General features: G+C 42.3%; 1 protein-coding gene, 1 long non-coding RNA gene and 1 pseudogene across 3 annotated transcripts in view; 1 reads left to right on the plus strand and 2 right to left on the minus strand.

Moving 5' to 3' along the window:
• Nucleotides 1-1641: 1641 nt before the first annotated feature.
• Nucleotides 1642-14800, minus strand: LOC125081621 (uncharacterized). Its single transcript, XR_007121766.1, has 3 exons — nucleotides 14673-14800; nucleotides 3965-4086; nucleotides 1642-1859 (listed from the first exon to the last, which is right to left on the minus strand). It is a non-coding gene; the product is annotated as an uncharacterized LOC125081621 (long non-coding RNA).
• LOC125089918 (uncharacterized) lies at nucleotides 12591-12690 on the minus strand (annotated as a pseudogene).
• A 4121-nt stretch (nucleotides 14801-18921) lies between the features above and the next one.
• FNDC3B (fibronectin type III domain containing 3B) overlaps nucleotides 18922-21479 on the plus strand; it is a 348128-nt gene continuing 345570 nt past the window's right edge. Inside the window, exon 1 of one of the 2 annotated variants that reach the window (XM_047730593.1) lies at nucleotides 18922-19117. The gene's annotated coding sequence lies outside the window, so the exon portion shown is untranslated. Of the gene's footprint in view, nucleotides 19118-19671; nucleotides 20028-21479 lie in introns of those variants that run through there. The other variant, XM_047730603.1, reaches the window with a different exon arrangement.

A 21479-nucleotide genomic window follows, 5' to 3' on the forward strand; every position in this document is an offset into this window, starting at 1 on the left:
GCAAAAAAATCTAAAACAAGAAATACAATTTTGAAAAAGAAGAACAAAGTTGGAAAAGACTTACTGTCTCAAGATTTACTATAAAGCTACATTAATCGAGATTATGGTACCAGAATAAGAAGAGACAGAGAGATCAATGGAACAGAATGAAGAGTCCAAAGATAGACTCACATATACAAGATCATTTGTTTTTGACAAAGATGTACCAAGATAATTCAGTAATGAAATAATTGTATTTTCAACAAACAATGATGGAACAATTGTATTTCTTTTTTTTTTTTTTAAGATTTTATTTATTTATTTGACAGACAGAGATCACAAGTGGGCAGAGAGGCAGGCAGAGAGAGAGAGGAGGAAGCAGGCTCCCTGCCGAGCAGAGAGCCCAATGTGGGACTCAATCCCAGGACCCTGAGATCATGACCTGAGCCGAAGGCAGTGGCTTAACCCACTGAGCCACCCAGGTGCCTGGAACAATTGTATTTCTAGTTGCAAAGGTATGAATCCTATACACCATATTCAAAATGTACCTCCTTCCACATGAAAAAAATGTTCAACATCCAAAACTATTAGGGGAGTGCAAATTACAACTGTGACGATCTACCATGACAGGCCTATGAGAAGGGCCCCAATTTAAAGACTGACAATGCTAAATGTTGGCAGGGGTGTGGAGCAATAGGAAATCTCATATGTTGCTGGTAGGAATGTGAGATAGCACACCCATTTTGGCAAAGAGATTGACAGTTTCTTAAAAAGTGAAATGTGCACAGTCTGTGTAACTTAACAATCTCATTCCTAAGTGTTTACCCAAGAGGAGTGAAGACAGATGTCCACAAAAGCATTTGTACATGAATGATCATAGCAGCTTCAAGATAACAAAAATTTGAAAACAGGCCAAATGTCCACCAACAAATGAGTGGATAAACGAACTTGGTCTATCGATTCAGTAGAACACCTCTGAGCAGTAATTACACATGAACAACTGATCCGTGATACGACAGTGATGAATCTCCAAAACCACGTCCAGGGAAAGAAACCACACATAAAATGTAGGATGACGTTTATAGGAAATTCTAGATGTAGCAACCAAAATCATGTCGGTGGCAGGCTAGGGCCACGGGCAGCAGTGGGAGATGGACACAGAGGAAAAGGGAATTTAGTGGGGTGATAGGAACGTCCCGGGTTTGTTTGTTTTTTTTTTTTTTTAAGATTTTATTTATTTATTTGACAGAGAGAAATCACAAATAGGCAGAGAGGCAGGCAGAGAGAGAGGAGGAAGCAGGCTCCCTGCCGAGCAGAGAGCCCAATGATGTGGGGCTCTATCCCAGGACCCTGGAATCATGACCTGAGCCAAAGGCAGAGGCTTAACCCACTGAGCCACCCAGGCACCCCGTCCTGTATCTTGATTACAGTAGTTACCTGGGTGTTTTCATTTGTTAAAATCCCTGAGAATGAACTGCTTGGATGCATTTTTATTGAGAAAGTTGATTTTTAGAAAACTTGTGAAGAAGGCAACCGTTTTGGAGAATGCGTGAGTTGTTTCCCTCACCCACTTGGCTATCCTGTTCTTTCTCCCCCAAGTTTCCTCCCTCACACCCACCCCCAGTTTCTGCTTTAAGCCACAGCCTTCTTTCATGTGCCGGCTCTCCAAATATTTAGAGAGTTCTCTATCAATGGCTTCCTTCACCAGCCTCCCCCCACCAAAATCTTCTCTTCTGCAGGTTAAACATTTCCAGTTCTTCAGCCATTCACATGTGATGTCCTTTCTACTCTTGATAAAAGCAGAGCTGGAAAAGCACGTTGGCTCATGCAGGGAGGCAAGACCTGGAGGGATGGTGAATTCCCTACACCTAGGGTGGGTACTAAAAGGGCAAGCAGAACAAAACAAACAAAAATGTGAGTGTTTATAGTGGAAAGGTGTATAGGGACCCAAATCATGGCAGGCACACAAGCCACGGGCAAGATTTTGTTTGCTCTTAAGTAGGTTTTAGAAGAAAAGAGAGGGGATCTACCTGGGAATAGTCTCCCTGCATTGGGCCCAGAGAATTCCTTTCAGCTGGTTTCCCTGGTTGCACACATTGGGATACTAGTATCTAAGCATCCTGTCAACCTTGCCACAATTTCTCTTTTCAAATTTCCTGCACCCTGTGAAGAACAGTATCTTTAAAACAGTACTTACATTTTGTTTTTTTCTCCGTGTTCTTTTCTCCTGAACAGCTATCCTGGCTCAATTACATGTAGATTATTTAACTGCTCTCAGTTTTCCCACTTGCAAAATAAAGTATTGGGATGGTAATAGTTTCTAAATGTTGCTATGATGACTACATGCGTTACTATATGTGAAATGCTTTGAATATTTCCCGGCATGTAGTAAGCACTCTTTAAGTATTTTCTGTTCTTGTTTACCCAAGGATAAATGAGGGAAAAAAAATTTTTTTTAAGAGAAAGAGAGAGAGCAGGGAAGGGGCAGAGGGAGAGGAAGAGAGAGAATCCATGCCCAGTGAGGAGCCTGACGCGGGGCTCAGTCTGATGACCCAGAGATCACGATCTAAGCCGAAATGAGGAGTCCAACATTCAACCAACTGAGCCATCCGGTCTCCCCAAAGAGGAAGATCTTAGAGGCTTCTTGACAGAATGAATAAGTTATCTGTGAAGAGGGTGCAGGTAGAGCTGGGGGAGGGGAATATACCGGCAGTGAAATTCTTCTTTGCAACTTTAGAAGGTAGGAGGTAGCTTGAATACCTTTCCCATTAAAGACCCTGTGACCATTTGCTACATATTTCACTTGTCAGAAGGAAAGATATTGTTACATACATGTAACATACATTCCCTACCCTGCAGCAAGCACTCTGTAAGGGTTTTCCCTTGTGGTTACACAGGACCACATCTGTGGCTTCTAATCTACCTTCCTGCATTATAACTATCTTCCACTCACATTCCCTGCACACCACCCACTGCCACTCCTTCACCTGGCCGCCATCCTCTCTGTTCTTTGCTCACTTAGACTTCAATTATTTCAGCCCCAGGAAGCCAAGAGGCCTTGTTCCATCTAAGTTAATGGATGATCTCTCCCAGTTTGGCCAGGTTTGTGTTAGCTATCAACAGACTTCGATCAGGGGAGTAGGGAAAAAAAAAATATGTATATACTTGGGGGGCGCCCGGGTGGCTCAGTGGGTGGCTCAAAAGGCCTCTGCCTTCAGCTCGGGTCATGATTCCAGGGTCCTGGGATCAAACCCCACATTGGGCTCTCTGCTCAGCAGGGAGCCTGCTTCCCCCTCTCTCTCTGCCTGCCTCTCTGCCTACTTGTGATCTCTCTGTCAAATAAATAATAAACAATAAAAATCTTAAAAAAAAAAAAAAAGAATATACTTGGCTTACCAAAAATCTTAGGAAATGTAAGAATCCTGGAAAATACCAGAAAAGATTTGGCCGGTTTCACGAGGAAATCTCCCTTGCTTATAATTTTTAAACTCCTAACTGTTATCTAAAAGGATTTCATATAACTGGAAAGTTCATTGTTTTGTGATTTGTAGTATTTTTCTAGTTACCCTATTCATTGATCCGATTGGCCTTATTTCTTTAAATTACTTCATTATTGCTAAATTTGGGACTGTTTATGAAAACTGAAATTTGAAAATGTAGGCTTTTTCTTTTGAAGAGGAAGAAAAGGTTAAAAAAATCTGAAGCATATTTGCCAAGAATTTTGTCTGAATTTTTTTATAGCAATTTAAGAGGAAAAGGTAGATCTTATGTTTCTGATTCATTTATGCTTAGATCATCAAATTGTTTTTTAAAAAGCTCTATGATATTCCACTAGATTTTAAATCCTTTAAAACTTTTAATGTCTTTTTTTATGCCTCATTAAAGACACTTGGCTCTCTTTGTGGGTTTTATCAGTCAAGTGTGTGCCTAGTATTTAACCCATCCTTATCAAACTGAGCGATTGCTTGAACAGGCTTACTCTTACCTCAGTGTCCTTGCATGGTGCTTTTCTCCGCCTAGAGCATTCCTTTCTAGATACCTTCATGGCTAACTTCTTTGTTTCCTTTGTTTCCAAGTCCATTTTCAATAAGGCCTACCTTGACCACCCTATTTCAAATTACAAAAATAAAATGTAGTCTGTGAGGACACATACAAGTGATTGTGTATATCAGCACAAAAACAACATATCCAAGCAAAACTTAGAATCAAAAAAATGTTAGAGAGACTTTGCAGTTCTTCTAGTCCAAATTTCTTACTTTACAAATGAAGGCTCGAGAGGTTAAGTGGCTTCCCTCAGATCAGATAACCAATTACATTCAGAAATAAGTTATGTCTAATAGGTGCCTTATACTCAACGTGCCCCAAACTGAAGTCTTGTTTTACCCCCAATCCTGTTCCTCCCAACAGCCTGTTTTGGTTCATGGCATCATTCTGTCAACTGTTCACACCAAAAACCTTGCACTCACCCTTATCTTTCTTTCTTTTACACCCCCATATCTACTCTGTCAACAAATCTTGTTTGCTCCATCCTCGGGATAGATACGAAATCCTACCACCTTTCCATCTACCACACTCGTGCGCGTCCCTCCTAGATTATTGCAGTAGTCTCCTAACTGGTTTCCCTGCTCCTGCTCTTGCTCCCCATCGTCTACTCTCACTCAGTAGCCAGAGAGACCCCTTTACACCTAATCAGTTCTTGCCACTCTTTTTTTCTTTAAAGCAAACTTTATACTTAACATGGGGCTTGAATTCAAAACCCTGAGATTGAGAGTCCCATGCTGTAGTGACTGAGTCAACCAGTTGCCCCTGTTTTTGCCATTCTTGTGCTCCATTCCAAACCTTGTGTTAACTCCCCATTTCACTCAGGTAGTGTTCACAGAACCCTCCCCCCATTTGGTCTCCATTTGCCCCAAACTTGACTTCTACTACTCTATCCCTTGCTTGCTACCCTCTGAATATAGTGACCTCCCTGCTATTTCTTAGACAAGCCAGGAACAACCCCACCTCATGGTCTTTCACCAGCTCTCTCCTTGCCTGAAACAATCTTCCTCTAGATATCCCTACAGTGAATTCCTTCTCTTTTATTCGAAAGGCATCTTCTCAATGACTCTATACCAATCTTCTTACTGAAAATTGCAAACTCCCATTTATATCCCAGTGGCACCTGATTTCTCTAACTACATTCTTCTTTACCTTTTCTTTCAGAACATACCAACTTCTAATATAGTATATCATTTACTTATTCATTATGTTTATCGTTTATTGTCTATCTTCTCCTTGTTATAATGTAAGCTCCACAAGTACAAGAATGTTTATCTGTTTTATCGTTGTATCCTCAGTGCCTAGAAGAGGCACAAAGTAGGCATTCAATAAATATTTGTTGCAAGAAAGAAAGGAAGAAAGAAAATGAGGACAGGTCTCATCTCCTCTAGACATAGAGCCATTGCAGTACTCTACGTTGTCAATACCAAATGGACAAAACTAACCTCACTGCAGAAAATCTTAAATTAAGAACCAGGGAAACCTTTTTTTTTTTTTTTAAAGATTTTATTTATTATTTATTTGACAGAGAGAGATCACAAGTAGGCAGAGAGGCAGGCAGAGAGAGAGGAGGAAGCAGGCTCCCTGCTGAGGAGAGAGCCCGATGCGGGGCTCGATCCCAGGACCCTGAGATCATGACCTGAGCCGAAGGCAGCGGCTTAACCCACTGAGCCACCCAGGCGCCCAAGAACCAGGGAAACCTTAAATTACCAGGAATTAGGTAGTATTGTTTTTCCTATCCCCTTCCTTGTGCCCTCTTCATCAGGCAAAACTACAACTCTTATCTTTTATTGCACTCAGAAGTTTTCTGATGGAGCTATTCTTTTACCTGACACCATATGAATGTTCTCACTTCAGTTTTGGTTTCCAGTGCAGTACATTAGATTAGATTACTTGCATTTTAAGAGAAAATAGCAGAGAGGCACCTGGGTGGCTCAGTTGGTTAAGCATCTGTGTTGGGCTCAGGTCATGATCTCAGGGTCCTGGGATTGAGTCCCACATCAGGCTCCTTGCTCTGCAGGGAGCCTACTTCTCCCTCTCTTTGTGCTCTCTCTCTCTCTCAAATAAATAAATAAAATATTTTAAAAAGAGGGAGAGAAAATAGCAGACATAGGTGAATACTTAGCCTGAAGCAGTGAGTTTTTATTCGTAAAATTTTAGGCAGTATGGTATATGATGGTGGGAGAAATCGCAATTGCCCAGCATAAATAACTATTTACTCTGTGTGAAATTAGTCCACTGGTATGGCTTTGCCAAAATACTTTAAAATTGATGTAAACTATTAATTACAGAAAAAATACAAAGTAGAAGTGACTGATAAGCCCAGATATGGCAAGGTCAGTGGTGGGGATTAGTAGGATATACTCAGTAAGAAGTTCATGAAATTTAAAAAGCAGTGTTCTATTTATTTATTTTAGTTTATTTACTTTTTTTTTAAAGAGAGAGTGTGCATGAGGTCAGGGGAGAGGCAGAGGGAGACGAGAATCTTAAGCAGACTCCATAGCCAGGGAGGAGCCCAACATGAGGCTCAGTCTCATGACCCTGAGATTATGACCTGAGCTGAAATCAAGAGTTGGATGCTTAACTGACTGAGCCAGCCAGGCACCCCATACTTTATTTATTTATTTATTTATTAAGTAATCTCTACACCGACATGGTGCTCGAATTCACAACGTCAAGATCAAGAGTCATACACTCTTCCAGCTGAGCCAGCCAGTCACCTCATAAAATGTGGTTTAGAAGAAACTTATAATATGACAAAAGGTAAAATTATATAACAGAAATGTAGATGTGAATATTGAGTGGAGGGAGAAAAAGTTAAGTTAAAGTATGGATGTATAAGGGATGAAAGTTAAGACCTCTCTGATAAACAACCAAGAATTAAATCAACTTTTCAGATATTTTAGGCAAAACAACCTCTCTTGCATTTTTTTAAAAGATTTTATTTATTTATTTGACAGAGAGAGAGAGATCACAAGTAGTCAGAGAGGCAGGCAGAGAGAGAGGGGAAGCAGGCTCCCTGCTGAACTGAGAGTCCCATGCAGGGCTCAATCCCAGGACCCTCAATCCTCATGCCCTGAGCCAAAGGCAAAGGCTTAACCCACTGAGCCACCCAGGCGCCCCCTCTCTTGCATTTTTAACCAACGTATGCATTGCGAAACATCAAGGGAGACAAGGTCAAGTTAGAACTACAGACAATGTATTAGAAAATAGATTTGGCTTTGAGTGTGACATCAGGAAAGAAACAGAACTGATTGATTGAAGTGTAAGAGTGAGACAGCTTTGGAAGGAGTTAAGAAATTAGATTGTTTACTTCTAAGAATAGATGTAATGTCCCACTTGTGTAATATATTGATTAATTATGTTAATAATTTATATATTTACATATAAATATATGTATTTTTGCAACATACAATATACCTCTATATTGTTTGAACACATTCCTTTGAGGACGTATAATCACATAGGAAAAAGCACAACAATTTTAAAGGATAATGTTTAATAAAAGTTTATGGAAAAATATAAAGTAAGTCTTGATACTACTTCAATCATGAACAGTGGAGTACCTGGCTGGCTCAGTCAGATAAGCTTGGAACTCTTCATCTTGGATCATGAGTTCAAGCCCCATGTTGGCTATAGTGATGACTTAAATAAATAAACAAAAAAAGTCGTGAATAGTATTTCCCTTAGTTATGTAAATCTTAGTACCAAATTTCAATTTTATCTTTAAATCAAATACAATGTGCACAATGTCAAATGGATAAGTGCTAACAATTCTTTGAATAGCCCACAAATTCAGCCCATTTTCATTTCTTTAAAGACCTGGAACCAAGATGTTAAAAAGGTGTTAGTCCTTTTGTTCATGACTTTTAGCAAATAAAAGAAATTAAACTAAGAATACTACACAAGGGTTCCTGCTGTTAATAATGGCACACAAATATTTCAGTTCCATTCATCACTATTTAGGGACCATCTATAATAGTGTCTGTGCCAGGCCCTGGGGGATGCAGGGCTGCTCTCTGCCCTTGAATATCTGAGTGTCGCGAGAGAAGGTAATGAGTGCCGGGCAAGAAAAACTGATCCATGAGGGCAGGGCACTGTCTGTCTTGTTCACTGCCGTTATCCAGAGCGCAGAGCCCAGTGCATGATAAGCAGAACCTCAATACATGTTTATTGAATGATTAAATGATGCGAAGATGGGGAGAAAACAAGGAGAAGGTGTAGCATCAGGTGGTGCGGCCAAGGCCCCGGGGGCTTTGAGAAGGGCGTTGTGGATGGATGCAGTAAAGGCAGAGGCTGCTGCTTCATAACACAGGCGTCTTCGTGAGTATGCAAGGCATTTATGTGCTCGATGTAAATATATAAAAGATCCCACAACTTCTGTAACCCGTTTTTTGGTTTCTTAATTTTTACTCTACCCAGATCCTTAACAGATGAAAACATGCTCAGACTACCATCAGATGGTACAAGGCTGAGGACAAGCCTGAGCTAGCGGCAGGAGGCACACCATGAGCTGGCGAGGAAAGGATTGCCTTAGAAAGGTCCCCCATTCTGGCTCCCTTTTTGTTCTTTGGCTCACGAGATCGCAGCACTCCTGTAAACGCAATACACACACAGGCTTGTCTTTCCCCGCCGCTTCCCTTACTTTCATGGAAGGCTGCTGCTCTGGAAGAACGCTTTGCAGAGGGCGAGCCTCCGCTCCTGCTCCCGGTTGGCTAAGGCTCCGGCGCTTGAACCTCTCCCAGTCTCTGGGAGAGGTTCGGAGTCCATTTCCACGGAGTGTGGAGAGGAGAGTCTGATTGTCCCCCATCAAGGATGAGGGATGATTGTCATCCCAGAGACTGGGGCTCTGAAGCACGTTTTTGGTCTTAGAGCAAAATCTATTCGCTTTAGAAAGAAAAAAAAAATCAGGAAAAAAAAGTTTAGCTTGGCTCTTCACATGGAAAAATGTTCCTGTATTATAACAATAAAAAATATACTCCATGCCGTTTTCAACATTCCATCGTGTTCAGTTCTCTCTTCCTTTGCTAATCTATTACTGGAACGCCCTCCGTAACCTCTCTGCTTCCCTAATGTCCTTTGCTACGAAATATTCATTCCTCCACTTCTGGGAAATTTACCAGATATCTTTTGAGAAGTCTCCTCCCCTATTTTTGTCACTGGTTTTGGTGGGATTCAGAGCTCTATTCAGAGCTCTAGAGGTAGGCCCAGATTGTTACTGGTGTTGTTGTTGTTGTTTTTAAAGATCTTATTTATTTATTTGTCAGAGAGAGAGAGAGAGCAGCAGGCAGAGGGAGAAGCAGGCTCCCCCACTGAGAGCCCCATGCAGGGTTCTATCCCGGACCCTGGGTTCATGACCTGAGCTGAAGGCAGAGGCTTAACTGACTGAGCCACCCAGGTACCCTGGCCCAGATTGGTTTAAAATCAATCACTATAGGGGCGCCTGGGTGGCTCAGTGGGTTAAGCCGCTGCCTTTGGCTCAGGTCATGATCCCAGGTCCTGGGTTCAAGCCCCACATCGGGCTTTCTGCTCAGCAGGGAGCCTGCTTCCTCCTCTCTCTCTGCCTGCCTCTCTGCCTACTTGTGATTTCTCTCTGTCAAATAAATAAATAAAATCTTTGAAATGCACTCAGCCATCCCTGAGTGTTTAAAAAAAAAATAAAATCAATCACTATATTCTTTTGCTCAAATCACTGTGATTAGTTTACAGGATTGACACATAATCTAGTTAGAGCCAGTGAGGTGCTAGAATTCATTTACTAGGGATTCTGGGAAAGAGGCACTTCCTTGCTTTCTCTCCAGACTTACTGGAAAAGACTCTGTCTTCTGGAGGATGTGATATAAAGCTATGAAGTCTAGAACTACAGCACGCATTTTGCTGCCAGGAGGGACACCAGCTGAAGAGCAAAGTTAATATTATCTCTCATTTCCTTTACCACAGACTTGGGTACTTTAGTACTAAATCATAACACTAGATAAAGGGCATAGTTATTTATCAATATTACAATAGGAAAATACCAAATATAGTCATTAGAGCTCATGGCTAGATTTAAAGATTTTATTAGATTTAAATCCTAGAAATATCACCATCTAGGTGCATGATGTAAGGAAAATTCCTTAAGTTTTCCATGGCTCTGATATCTCATCTATGAAATGGTAATAATAAAAGTATATATTAGTTGTAGAGATTTTCACTTCTGGGAAAGCAATGGACAAAGCTAATGCTGAAAATCTACCATAAAGAGTGAGAAATGCTGGATAAAATACAATAACAGCAGTAAAGTCTAATACATATTTAAGTTTGGAAAAAAAAAAGTTCTTCTGTGTCATGATTGAAAAGTATCTTATTCTTTTAAAGCTTTACTGAGATAGTATCTTATTTTCTTAAGGAGCCTTAACATATCATAGAATATACAAGTCAGTGGTTTGAAGTGTACAATTCAGTGGTTTTTAATCTACTCACAGAGTTGGGCATCCATCAACATAATTAATTTTACAGCATTCTCATTACCCCCCAAACAAACTTACTCCCTTAGCCATTACCCCTCAGACTCTTTGAACCCTGCCAGCCTTAGACAACCACTAATCTACTTTCTTTTTTTTTTTTTAAGATTTTATTTATTTATTTGACAGAGATCACAAGTAGGCATAGAGGCAGGCAGAGAGAGAGGAAGGGAAACAGGCTCCCTGCTGAGCAGAGAGCCTGACGTAGGGCTCGATCCCAGGACCCTGGGATCATGACCTGAGCCAAAGGCAGAGGCTTTAATCCACTGAGCCACCCAGGCACCCCAATCTACTTTCTTTCTCTATATTTGCCTATTCTGGACATTTTGTATAAATGGAATAGTACAACATATGGCTTATATAATGGTCTTCTTTCACTTTGCATAATGCTTTTAAGGCTTATTGATATAATAGCTCTATATATCAGTACATTGTTTCTTTTTATTGCTAAGTAATATTCTATTGTTGGATATACCATATTTTATTTATCACTTCATCAGTTGACTGACCTCTGAATATTTCCCACATTTTTGTTAGTATGAAGAATGCTACTATGAACATTTGTGTACAACTTTTTATATGGACATATGTTTTCATTTCTCTTGAATATATAACAAGAGAGGAATTGCTGGGTCATGTGGTAATTCTACATTTAATCCTTTGAGAAAATATAATCATAAAATTGAAAGCTCAGTATGCAAGTTAAAGAGAAAAGTAGACACAGATGAAGGGAGAATTAGTGAACTAGAAGATAGATTTAAGGAGATTTATGGGAGACAACAAAAAGAGACAAAGAAAGAAATACATGAGAGATTAAGTTCCTGCATTTACCTAATAAAAATTCCAAAGGGGGGGAAAATTACAAAGAAAATAGAGCTAATGGAGGAGAGACAATATTTGTAGTGATAATGACTGAGAATTTTCCAGAATGGATGAGGGACTCAGATCCTCAGATTGGATGAGTACACTAAGTCCTATGTAGGATATGTAAAAATAAATTTCTGCCTGAGGTTTTTTTTTTTTCCTAAAATTTTATTTTTAAGTAATCTCTATACCTAACATGACACTTGAACTCACAATCCAGAGATCAGGAGTTGAATGCTGTACCAACTGAGCCAACTAGGCAACCCCACCTGGGATCTTAATGAACTCAGAGAACTCACAAAAAAGAATTTTAGCTTGGCTTTGTGGTAGAGATAATAGAATTTCCAATCTGATGATTCAACAAATATTTATTGAGCATCTGTTATTTCCAAAGCAGTGCTAGACATATTGGAATAAACTAAGACCGATACGATATCAATTATACTCTCAGTCTAGTTGCTCTTAATGTACATGTGATGGTTACTTTTATTTTCCAACTTAGCTATGCCTCAGTACCCAACCATTTGGTCAAACACCAGTCTAGATGTCATTGTGAAGGTATTTTTCAGATGATTGAATGTTTAAATCAGCAGACTTTGAGTAAAAGAGATTATTCTTTATAATGTGGATGGGCCTCATCCAATCAGTTGAAGGCTTTAAAGGAAAAATGGCTGACACATCCAAAGGAAGAGTCTGCCTTCACAGTGCTTTCAGACTCGAGCTGCAACATCAACTCTTTCCTGGGTCTCCTGCTAGCTGCTCTCATCGTCACATGAGCCAATTTCTTAAAATAAATCTCTTTTTTTTCCTCTCTCAATCTTTTTATCTACCTACCTATCTATTCTACTGGATCAGTTTCTCTGGAAAACCCCAATTAATCAAATACAGTACATGATCAAGCTGTGCATTTATTTCTCAATGTGTGATGATGTAACTTAAATTACAAATTCTTTAAGGAGGGGATATTTAAACTTACTCAGTCTTCCTTGAAATAATTATCATACAGCTGGACAGAAAATGTTGTTTGTTAATCCATGAAAATTAAGTGAAAGAATGTTACTATATCCTAATAAGCATAAACAATGTATTTGTTGATCCATCACTATAAACTATGGAATTAAAAAATAATTATGGTTAGTTTCACTTATATTAGTATTATTTTGGTTCAGGAATTTTTAAAACTTCTATTTATTTATTTATTTATTTATTTAGGAATGCTTCACGGATTTGTCTGTCATCCTTATGCAGGGGCTGTGCTAATCTTTGTATTGTTCCAGTTTTAGTACCTGTGTTGCTGAAGTGAGTGTCTGGCTTGGGAATTTTAAACTGAGTTTAGAAAAAGCTATTTCATTCTAAACCCAATATTTTTTTTCCTTCAATGTAGTTTGAATTGGTTTCCTGTCACTTGAAGCTAAAGAGTTCTAAATAAAATACCTACCTCCCATAAGGATAGAACAGCATATAATAAAACAGACATAAGATAGGTTCATTAAAATAAGGATTAAATGAATATGAGGTATGTAATAAAACAAGAAGAAGAATGGTCTTACCAGAAATTCCAGGCTAAGGTTAATTGCTGTAATGGAGAACAAAATTTATCTTGACTTTTTTAGCAACGAAGGAAAAAAGGAACCTCCATAAATTACTGTATTCTCATTGTCAAATAAAGGAAGCCTGTTTCTTCATCAAGATAATGGAATATTATTCAACCATCAGAAAGAAGGAAATCTCACTGTTTGCGACATAGTTGGACCTTGAGGGCATTCTGTGAAGTGAAATAAGTCAGACAGAGAAAAACAAATACTGTGTGGTATCACCTGTATGTAGAATCTACAAAAGCCAGATGCATGGAAACAGAAAGTGTGATTTATAGACTTTGAGGTATTGGGAGCCAAGGAACCTCTATTTGGTGACCAGTAAAACAGAGTTTGTCCAGGGAGAGGAAGTGGGTGTGTGGTGCTGGCCTTATGGGGTAAGTGGGGTGCACTGTCCAAATTCTGGCAAAAGCAGGAAGCTCAGCACAGAGGCAGGTATGATATTAGCTACACTGGCTGGGTGAACAAGTTACTGAACCAGCTGAAGAACATGCTCATTAATTCCCAGGAAACATCTAGAAAGAACTGGGAAGAACACAAAGGGAGTGAGAAACCCTACAATAATGGTGGTTGCCAGAATCAGAGAAAGGGTGTTTATTAATGTTAATGTGACCAAAATGTAACCCCCACACTAGTGAGGTCTGAGACACAGAGAACGTAATATACGAAAGGGTATGTTTCGAAGAACTAAAAGAAATATTGTGGTAACTACATAAAAGGCTAGAAGTGATTTCAAATATAATATCCTGCCCTTCAAAAACAGAATGGGCTGTTGCCTTTGTAGCAAGTTTACTCTTGTTTTCAACTCATTGCTTTCTGGTCAAATTTCAGAATCTTTCCTTGATCAGAATGGTTTGTATCTAAGCATGTAGCTAAGCTAAAGACTTTTTTTTTTTTTTTTTTTGGCTTCCTTTCTCTGTGAAGACATATTATATCGATCTCTATCTATACCTGTATCTGTATCCACATGTATTTCTATTCAGGGCAGAATTTGAATTTGTTTAAGGAAGACAGTATTTAGCACAGTCGTTAAGAAGAGACTCAGGTATCACACAGAGCACTCAATGTCTTAGGAAGAGAAAGTGACCAAGCGAGTAAATCAGGTGTGAGAGTGGCCAGAGTGCTAACAATAACTATGAAGAAAATCAGACCTGCTGCTCTGTGGTGGTGTGGTTCAGGTAAGTCAGGGGGATGGACAGTCAGAGCTCTTTAAAAAACATTACCCCAAATTTGCCTCCAATTGGGGAAAAACTACTAATGGTAGTCTTGTCTTGTTTTGCCTTTTTATTAGTGACTTGGATGGCAACATGTAAAGCATGCTTATCATAGTTACCGATGTCACAAAGCTGAAAAAGGTTGTTTGCTGACCGACCCAATGTCCAGAAAATTCCTGATAGGTTGGAATGTGAGAAAAAAACTTACAAATAAAGTTTAATGACATTAAATAGACAACCAATTAACATTAATTAAAATCAAGTAAGATGAAATCAATTGCATTCCTAATACACAAAAACTGACCATTTTTTTCTGGAAGAGGAAACATGATTTAGTAGGATGGGGAGGCAGCTAAGGAAATCAGCACCATATGGAATTGCAATGACACAGCGTTTTGTCCAAATTGAAGCTTGAAAGAGTACCACTCTGGGCTTGGGTTCTGATGCTGCCCAAAGCATGAACAGATGATATCCACCTTTCAGAGATGTTGAACCAGTAGGCCCCCAGAAGTGGCAGAAGACAAGGAAGGAGAGAGATCTGGAAGCCATGTGATGAGATAAGAATTCAGCATATCCGAGATGTTTATCCTGGGAAAGAGTCTTCAGGGAGCATGTGACCAGGATGGTCAGTTCTTTGGAAAGAAGTCATGTGGCAGGCCGCTGTTATTACTTTGTCTGCCTCCAGAGGGCAGAAACAGGACCACTGGGGGAAAGTTGCCAGGAGGCAGGTGTCTGGACTTGGTGTAGATCTGGAGTTGCTGATAAAAGGCTGTCTCAGCAAGAAACATTTCCCTCATCCTGGTGGTGTTCGGGCTGAGCTGGGTGCTTAGCTGTGGTGGACATGGAAACAAAGATTCTGCTTTGGGAGGAAGAGCAGGCCAAAAACCTTTAGCTCCCTATCAGCCCTGTGATTTTCTGAGCCCTGGTCATCATACAGTTTCTACCTGGATGATTTCTGACAACTGTGGGATGGATATTCTTGTTTGAAATGACTTTAAAATGTCTCTCTCTCTCTCTCTCTCTCTATATATATATATATATATATATATATATATATATATATATCTCGAACTACAATTTGTCCTTGTCTTGCCTTGAACAATAGTGAAGAAGGTGAAGCCACTGCCCTGACTGATTGCTCTTAGATTGTGTTGTTGACTGAACTGGCTGTCCTTTACTCTCGTTAGTATTCTAGTAAATTCTGAACCCTCTTCAAAACAGGATTAATTGGCTTTTTGTCAATGCTCATATTGAAGCTGGTATCAGATCTGGCTCAGGACATCGGAACAAGAAGTAAATGCAAAGAGTTAATGCCCTCTATCTAAGGTCAAGATTGGGTGTCAAGATTAGAGGCAAGACTGAACCTGCTTGTGAGAAATCTAGCAACCCTAGCTATGGGCAAAGAAAGGAAGGAAGGATATTGAGACTGAGAACCTGGCTAGGTCTTCTAGATACCACGTATTATCGGCTGTAGTGATCTCTGAGAAGTTCAAACTTAAACATTTTAGACTTAGAGAAGTATTCAGAGGTTTAATGGTTTGAGATATTTTTAGTGCTAGTTTTAAAACTCAATGCTTTCTGATATGTTAAATTGAATTTCTTTTGTTATAAGGTATTTGAAATTAGGAAGTATCACTCTGAGGTTTTTTGTTTTTGTTTTTGTTTTTTTTTAATATACTCGGCCCACATTGATTGCACGGAAAGTGGAAAGGCTTACAAGTCTATATTTTGTTACACACCTCAACTTCCAGGCATTTCATTTGGATGTTAATTTTTGTATTTGAGCAAATCCTAAACTGCTTTTGAAGCAAAGTTATGACTGTAATTTCACAATTTAAGACCCAGGTGGCTGGTGATTTGGGTTACCAAGACCATATGGTGTGACTCACTGCCTCTTATGGAGGCCCTCCTTGCTGTTTGCAGACCATCACCCTGGCTTAAGCCTATCATCTCCCACCAGGCTGGGTTCAGTCTTTCTGATGAGACGGCTTGTTCTACATCCTGCTTCCAGAACAGTCCCCTTTGAAACCTACTTCAATCAATCCATGCCTCTATAACCTCATTGTATTATATTTAAATCCTTCAACTGTAGTTGAGAGCCCTCTTAAAGGTCCCATCTTTTTCCTTGAAGTTTCCAATTCTGTTCTCTCAATTCCCTCCAGGAAAGACATTTTCATTCATTCATTCAAAGAGAACCGCTATTTATTTACACCTGCATCTCAGCTCTTTGAGGCTTTTAATTCTCAGGACCTGAACAGAAGGCAATATCACCATTTAACAAATAAATGTTTATTTAAATGTTTACTTAACAGAGGACTCAGAGAACTTTAATAACTTGCCCAACATCCCTGGCTTTTGTCTGATGATAATTTCCGTGCTCTTTGCACTACACCATGCTTCCTCTCATTTTGCAAGCATTTATTATGGTTTCTGGGATGTGCCCCAAAAGGTGTAAGGTGTTAGGTTAAGAAGATAAATGAAACACTGAGATCACATATATGAACATACATTTAAAATTTTAAGGCATTTTTGTATACATTGATTCTTCTTCAGCAGAACAAAATCAGTCTACTGTAAGAAGTAGGTAGAAATAACTGAAATCTGGAGGGAATCAGGAATGTGCAAAAAGAAATAAGATTCAAGCATTTGCTGATTTAGGACCAAAAAAAAAAAAAAAGGAATACTGCTTTTTTTTTGGAATTTAAATTTGATTTTGGAGCTGTGTGGGATAATAGTGAGTGCAGGCAAATAAGACCTTCCGTCCTAATTGGCTTCTTTCACCAAATGTCTCCAAAGGGGCTCTTGAAGCCATCTTTCTATTATTTATTTATTTATTTATTTATTTTAAAAAAGATTTTATTTATTTGTCAGAGAGAGAGAGAGAGAGCATGAGCTGGGGGAGTGGCAGGCAGAGGGAGAAGCAGGCTCCCTGCTGAGCAAAGAACCCGGATGTGGGACTTGCTTCCAGAACATTGGAATCGTGACCTGAGCTGAAGGCAGACAACACTAAACTGACTGCGCCACCCAGGCACCATGAAGCCATCTTTCTAAAACGTGATTCCAATCCTGGGTGATAGTCCTGCATGGGAAGGGGAATAAAGGAAAAGCAGTGGCTCCCCAGCTCCCACCTCAGCTTCTCCAGCTTCGCTTAGAGCTATGTCCTTCAGCCCCACTGAACTCTCAAGACTTCGAAGCACATCTCTGTCCTTGTGTGCATGCTTTTACTCTGTCTGGAGGGTTCTATCTTCCTCTTCCTTATCCTGGGATTAGTTCCTCGTCTTTGAGCTCCAGCTAAAATCACTCCCTCCCGCCCCACACAGTCTCATAGCTCTTTTCCCCAGAAGCTCATAATTCTTTTCAGTTTTTCTCACATTTCTCTGAAACTACTGTTTACATCCTCCACTTGATTGGGTCTTGTTTCATTTTTGTATCCTCAGCATCCATCTAGCATTGTGCTCTGAATAAAGTAAGCTTTATATATATGTTTGTTGAATGAATTAATTGTAAAGTATGTGGAAGAATCCGAATGAGTAGATAAACTGGCAAACTTCAGAGGACACAAGTTTAGATTCAAGTGTGGAAGGACAGGCGTGGCAAAGGTGTTTAAAAGTAGACAAGAGAAATTGAGAAGACTCAGGGTAGTTGTTTGCCCTGAAATTTCAGTTCTCTGCCAGGTTCAAGAAAACTCATTAACATGAAATCTGGACACATCTTCTTTCTTTCTTCTCCCTTCTCCTTGTCCCACACCTCTTCCCTTCTTCAACAGGCAATTGTGACGCTAGTTCCATCTCTCTACATGTCTGAGCTAAGATCTGAGTGCTATAACAGCTCTTAAAACATTTTTCATCTCAGTATTCTTGTATGTTTTTCTGGTTTTAATACAGTACTATGTACAATAACTTTATCTGATAGATGATTCTTCTTTTTTAAGTCAATGAAAGTAATGCATTGCCTCCGGTCACTCCTGAGTACTGCTTTGTGACCAACAGTTGAATGCGGATTGGAATTATTTAGGATACCTGGGAAGCTAAGGAGAAAAGGGGCCTCTGTGGGAGAACTTCTGCCTTCTTGCCTCCTGGATGATTTAAGGGGTGGGATGGGATGCAGCCTGTTAACCATTTTGAGCCTCTACAACAGGAATCCATTACATTTAACTACTATAAGCTTAACAGTTATCTAGTGAATCACATTATGCACGATGCTATGTTTGACAGTACAGAAATAAGATACGAGTACCGACCGGTTTCTGCCCTGTGAGTTCATACTGGGTACCGAAAGGGGGAAATAGACATTTTGACTTTGGTGTCATAAAATCTGCTCACACTATGTTAGTTGTATGAACGAGTGCTGTGGGAAATAGACAAAGCGAGTGACAAAATAGCTCACAAGGTTGTGGGGATTTAAAAAAAGATCTGTAAATGAAAAAATGTCAGTCTTAGTTCTATTACTCAGCAAACACTGCATTTATATTGGTGTTTGGCGATCTTTTGCAGAACATGCAGCCCTCGTCTTTTAGGAGCTGCTAGTTCCCCTAAGCCTCAGACTTCTTTAGTCTGGCTGAATCAAAGAGAGTTTCTCTTCAGCTGTGCAGGCCTGGGAGCAAAGGAGGCTCCCAGTCCCGGGAAGTTGAGACTTTTTTTTTTTTGGCGGCGGTTTTACTCTGTAGTTTACGGCAGTGGGCGGGCCCCAAATCCCCATGTGGTCCCGACATCATTGACATGGCGGAATCCCCCATCAAACCCTCCTGGTAGTTATTTGAGCGGCGGCGGCGGCCGGAGGAGGAGGAGAGCGGCAGCGGCGGCGGCGGCGGCGGCGGGAGCAGCGGAGGGGACAGCGGGGATACTCGGGGCTGCCGGCTGGGAAGGCGTGGGCAACCCGGTGTGTGGCGCGCCCGGAGCCCCGCGTTTCAGCCCGAGGAAAGGTAAGGCGTGCAGGATCGGGAGACTGGAGGGGACCGGGACCCCAAGCCTCGGCCACCAGGTCCCGCGCGCTGGAAAGCCCCCGCCGGACGCCGAGTCCGCGGGAGTGCGATCTCGTCCCGGAGCGCTCCTGGCGCGCCGGGCTTCCCGGGGAAAACTTGGCGCCACACTGCTGGGGCACCCTGCGTTCGCCTGGGCACCCCGGGAACACGGGGCCCGGGAGGGGGTTGGCCTCCACTTTGGGGCCGCATCTTGCTGGACTCCAGCCCCCGCCTGCCCCCCCCCCCCCCCAGCTTGCCTGGGCTTGGAGGAGGGAAAGAAGCGGGTAGATTCTTCTTGATGAAAAAAAATCTGGGCAGTGGCTCCCGGGCTCTCCCTCCCCCCTCGCCCTCCCCATCCTTCCCAGCAGATTCTGTCCGAGGAATCCGCTCCCCCTCCCGGAATCTCCGCAGCAAGAACGCTGCCCGGGAGGGGGAGGGCGGGCGGAGAGGCCGAGGAATCTTCGACGTGTCACTTTCAGAGGCCGTAGATTTCCATATGGTGGAGGGAGGAGGGCGGGCGTGCGAAGTGGGGCTGGAAGTTGGGGCCGCCTCTCCGCGCCGGGCGGGGGCGGGCCGGGACCTCGGACCCCGGGATGCTCGCGGGGAGGGTCCGGGCCCACAGCTCCGGGAGCCGTGCCGGCCCCCTGCCCCCGGCCGGGCCTCTCCAGGACACTCCCCGCCCCGCCGCTGGCCACCTCCGTGCGCGCCACGTCCTCCCTCTCGGTCCTGCCCCCCGGGCTCCCCCCGGGCTGGGGGCGGTAACCGGCGGCCCCGGCCGGACTCAGCGAGACCAGCGGCTGGAAGATCGGGCGGGGGAGCGGGGCGCGGCGGGAAGGAGCGGGCGACCCGGTGTGTGGGCCAGCGAGCTCCGGTCAGTCGGTCATCCCGAGGGGCGCCCCGGCTGGGGGGGCGGTGGGGCGGGCGGCGGAATCCGCGCCCGGAGGCGGCCGGGAGGGGCCGCGCGGACCGTCTGGTGCCCGCGGCGGGGCGGGGGCCCCGGCTGGCGTGGGAAGGGCCTGTCACCCTGGGAGGAAAGTGGGGCCTCCGGCTGTGCCCGCGAACTTTCCTAAAGGTCCGGGTCCGGGCGTCCCGTGGGAGCCCAAGCCCCAGGGCCCGGTGTCCCAGGAGACCCCGCTGGGCCGCTTGGCGGCGCCGTTGGCGGGGAGGCTTCCAGGAGTGCGCGATTTGGAGTTGAGCTTTTCGAATCCCAACTCCCACCCTGCCATCCCAGACGGAGGGAAGCAGTGGCATATTAACCAGACATTGCCGTTTGCCGACTTCCTTAAAAGTTACAACTTTTTATTTTTTCTTCAGCCGAGCATTTCCTTGGAAAAAAATAAACAATTGGAATTTGGCCGCGATGGGCCGACGCTGAGGCCCCAAACCCACACGTTTATCTCTCCATCCCTGTCGGTTTCTAGTCTCCCTCCCCTTCTCACACCCAGGTTTAATCATATTTTGGAACGGGAGAGATCATTTGTTGGGTGGGCACCCTTTGATTTGCTTGTCCGTTTATTTTTTAATGTGCGGCTAATTTGATTTGAATTTCCTCCAGTTTCCAGGCCCTGCTAGGGAAAACTAAGTGAGAGGAGTAAGCCACTTTTTTTTTTTTTGGAAGAGTGGAGAGAGAGGTGGGGCATTGGGAAAGGGGAGGCACCGCCGTTGTGGGCAAAGAGTCAGAGGGAGCAGACAGACCCGGAAGAAAAGGAATCTGCTCTGGAATAACACTTTTTTTTTTTTTTTTTTTTTGAGGCTACAGGCCTTGGGCAAAAATGCACCGCTCTGTTCTGATTTCTACTGTCTGAGTTGCTCTTCCACTCTGCAACTTAAAGCTGTGACTCGGGTCCTGGACAGGCGGGAGAAGAGGCCTATACCCCAAGGCAGTCAGTGGCCCTGGTTTTGTACCGTGTGTGGGGGCTCTTGGTTCCCACTCATTGGAGGCAGGCTTTGTGGACCTAGCGTTCAGTCAATTTCCTGGTTCCCCGGGGAGCAGCTGTTAACCAGAGTAGTCTTTTGGGCATGTTTCTGGCGCTGCAAGGGGACCTCACCCATGAAGGTGTAATTCTCACTTTGTTTAGACACTTGAAGGTCACCCACAGATTGGGTAAGAATGAGGTATAGTTGGTTAAAAAAATCATTAAAAAGTTCTCAAACTCATGTGCTTTTAAAGTGTTCTGGTTTAAATACTAAGAAAGAAAAACTTATCTGTAAAGATAGTGTTCATTTTAAAAAGAGATGTGAAAAGTGCAAGATATCATCGTGGAATAGGGGTTGTAATTTCTAATTACAGTATATACAGTTTCAGAAGGATATTCCGGTAACC

This window comes from Lutra lutra, chromosome 1 (genome assembly GCF_902655055.1).
Source record: "Lutra lutra chromosome 1, mLutLut1.2, whole genome shotgun sequence".
In the NCBI taxonomy this organism is placed as follows: Eukaryota; Metazoa; Chordata; class Mammalia; order Carnivora; family Mustelidae; genus Lutra; species Lutra lutra.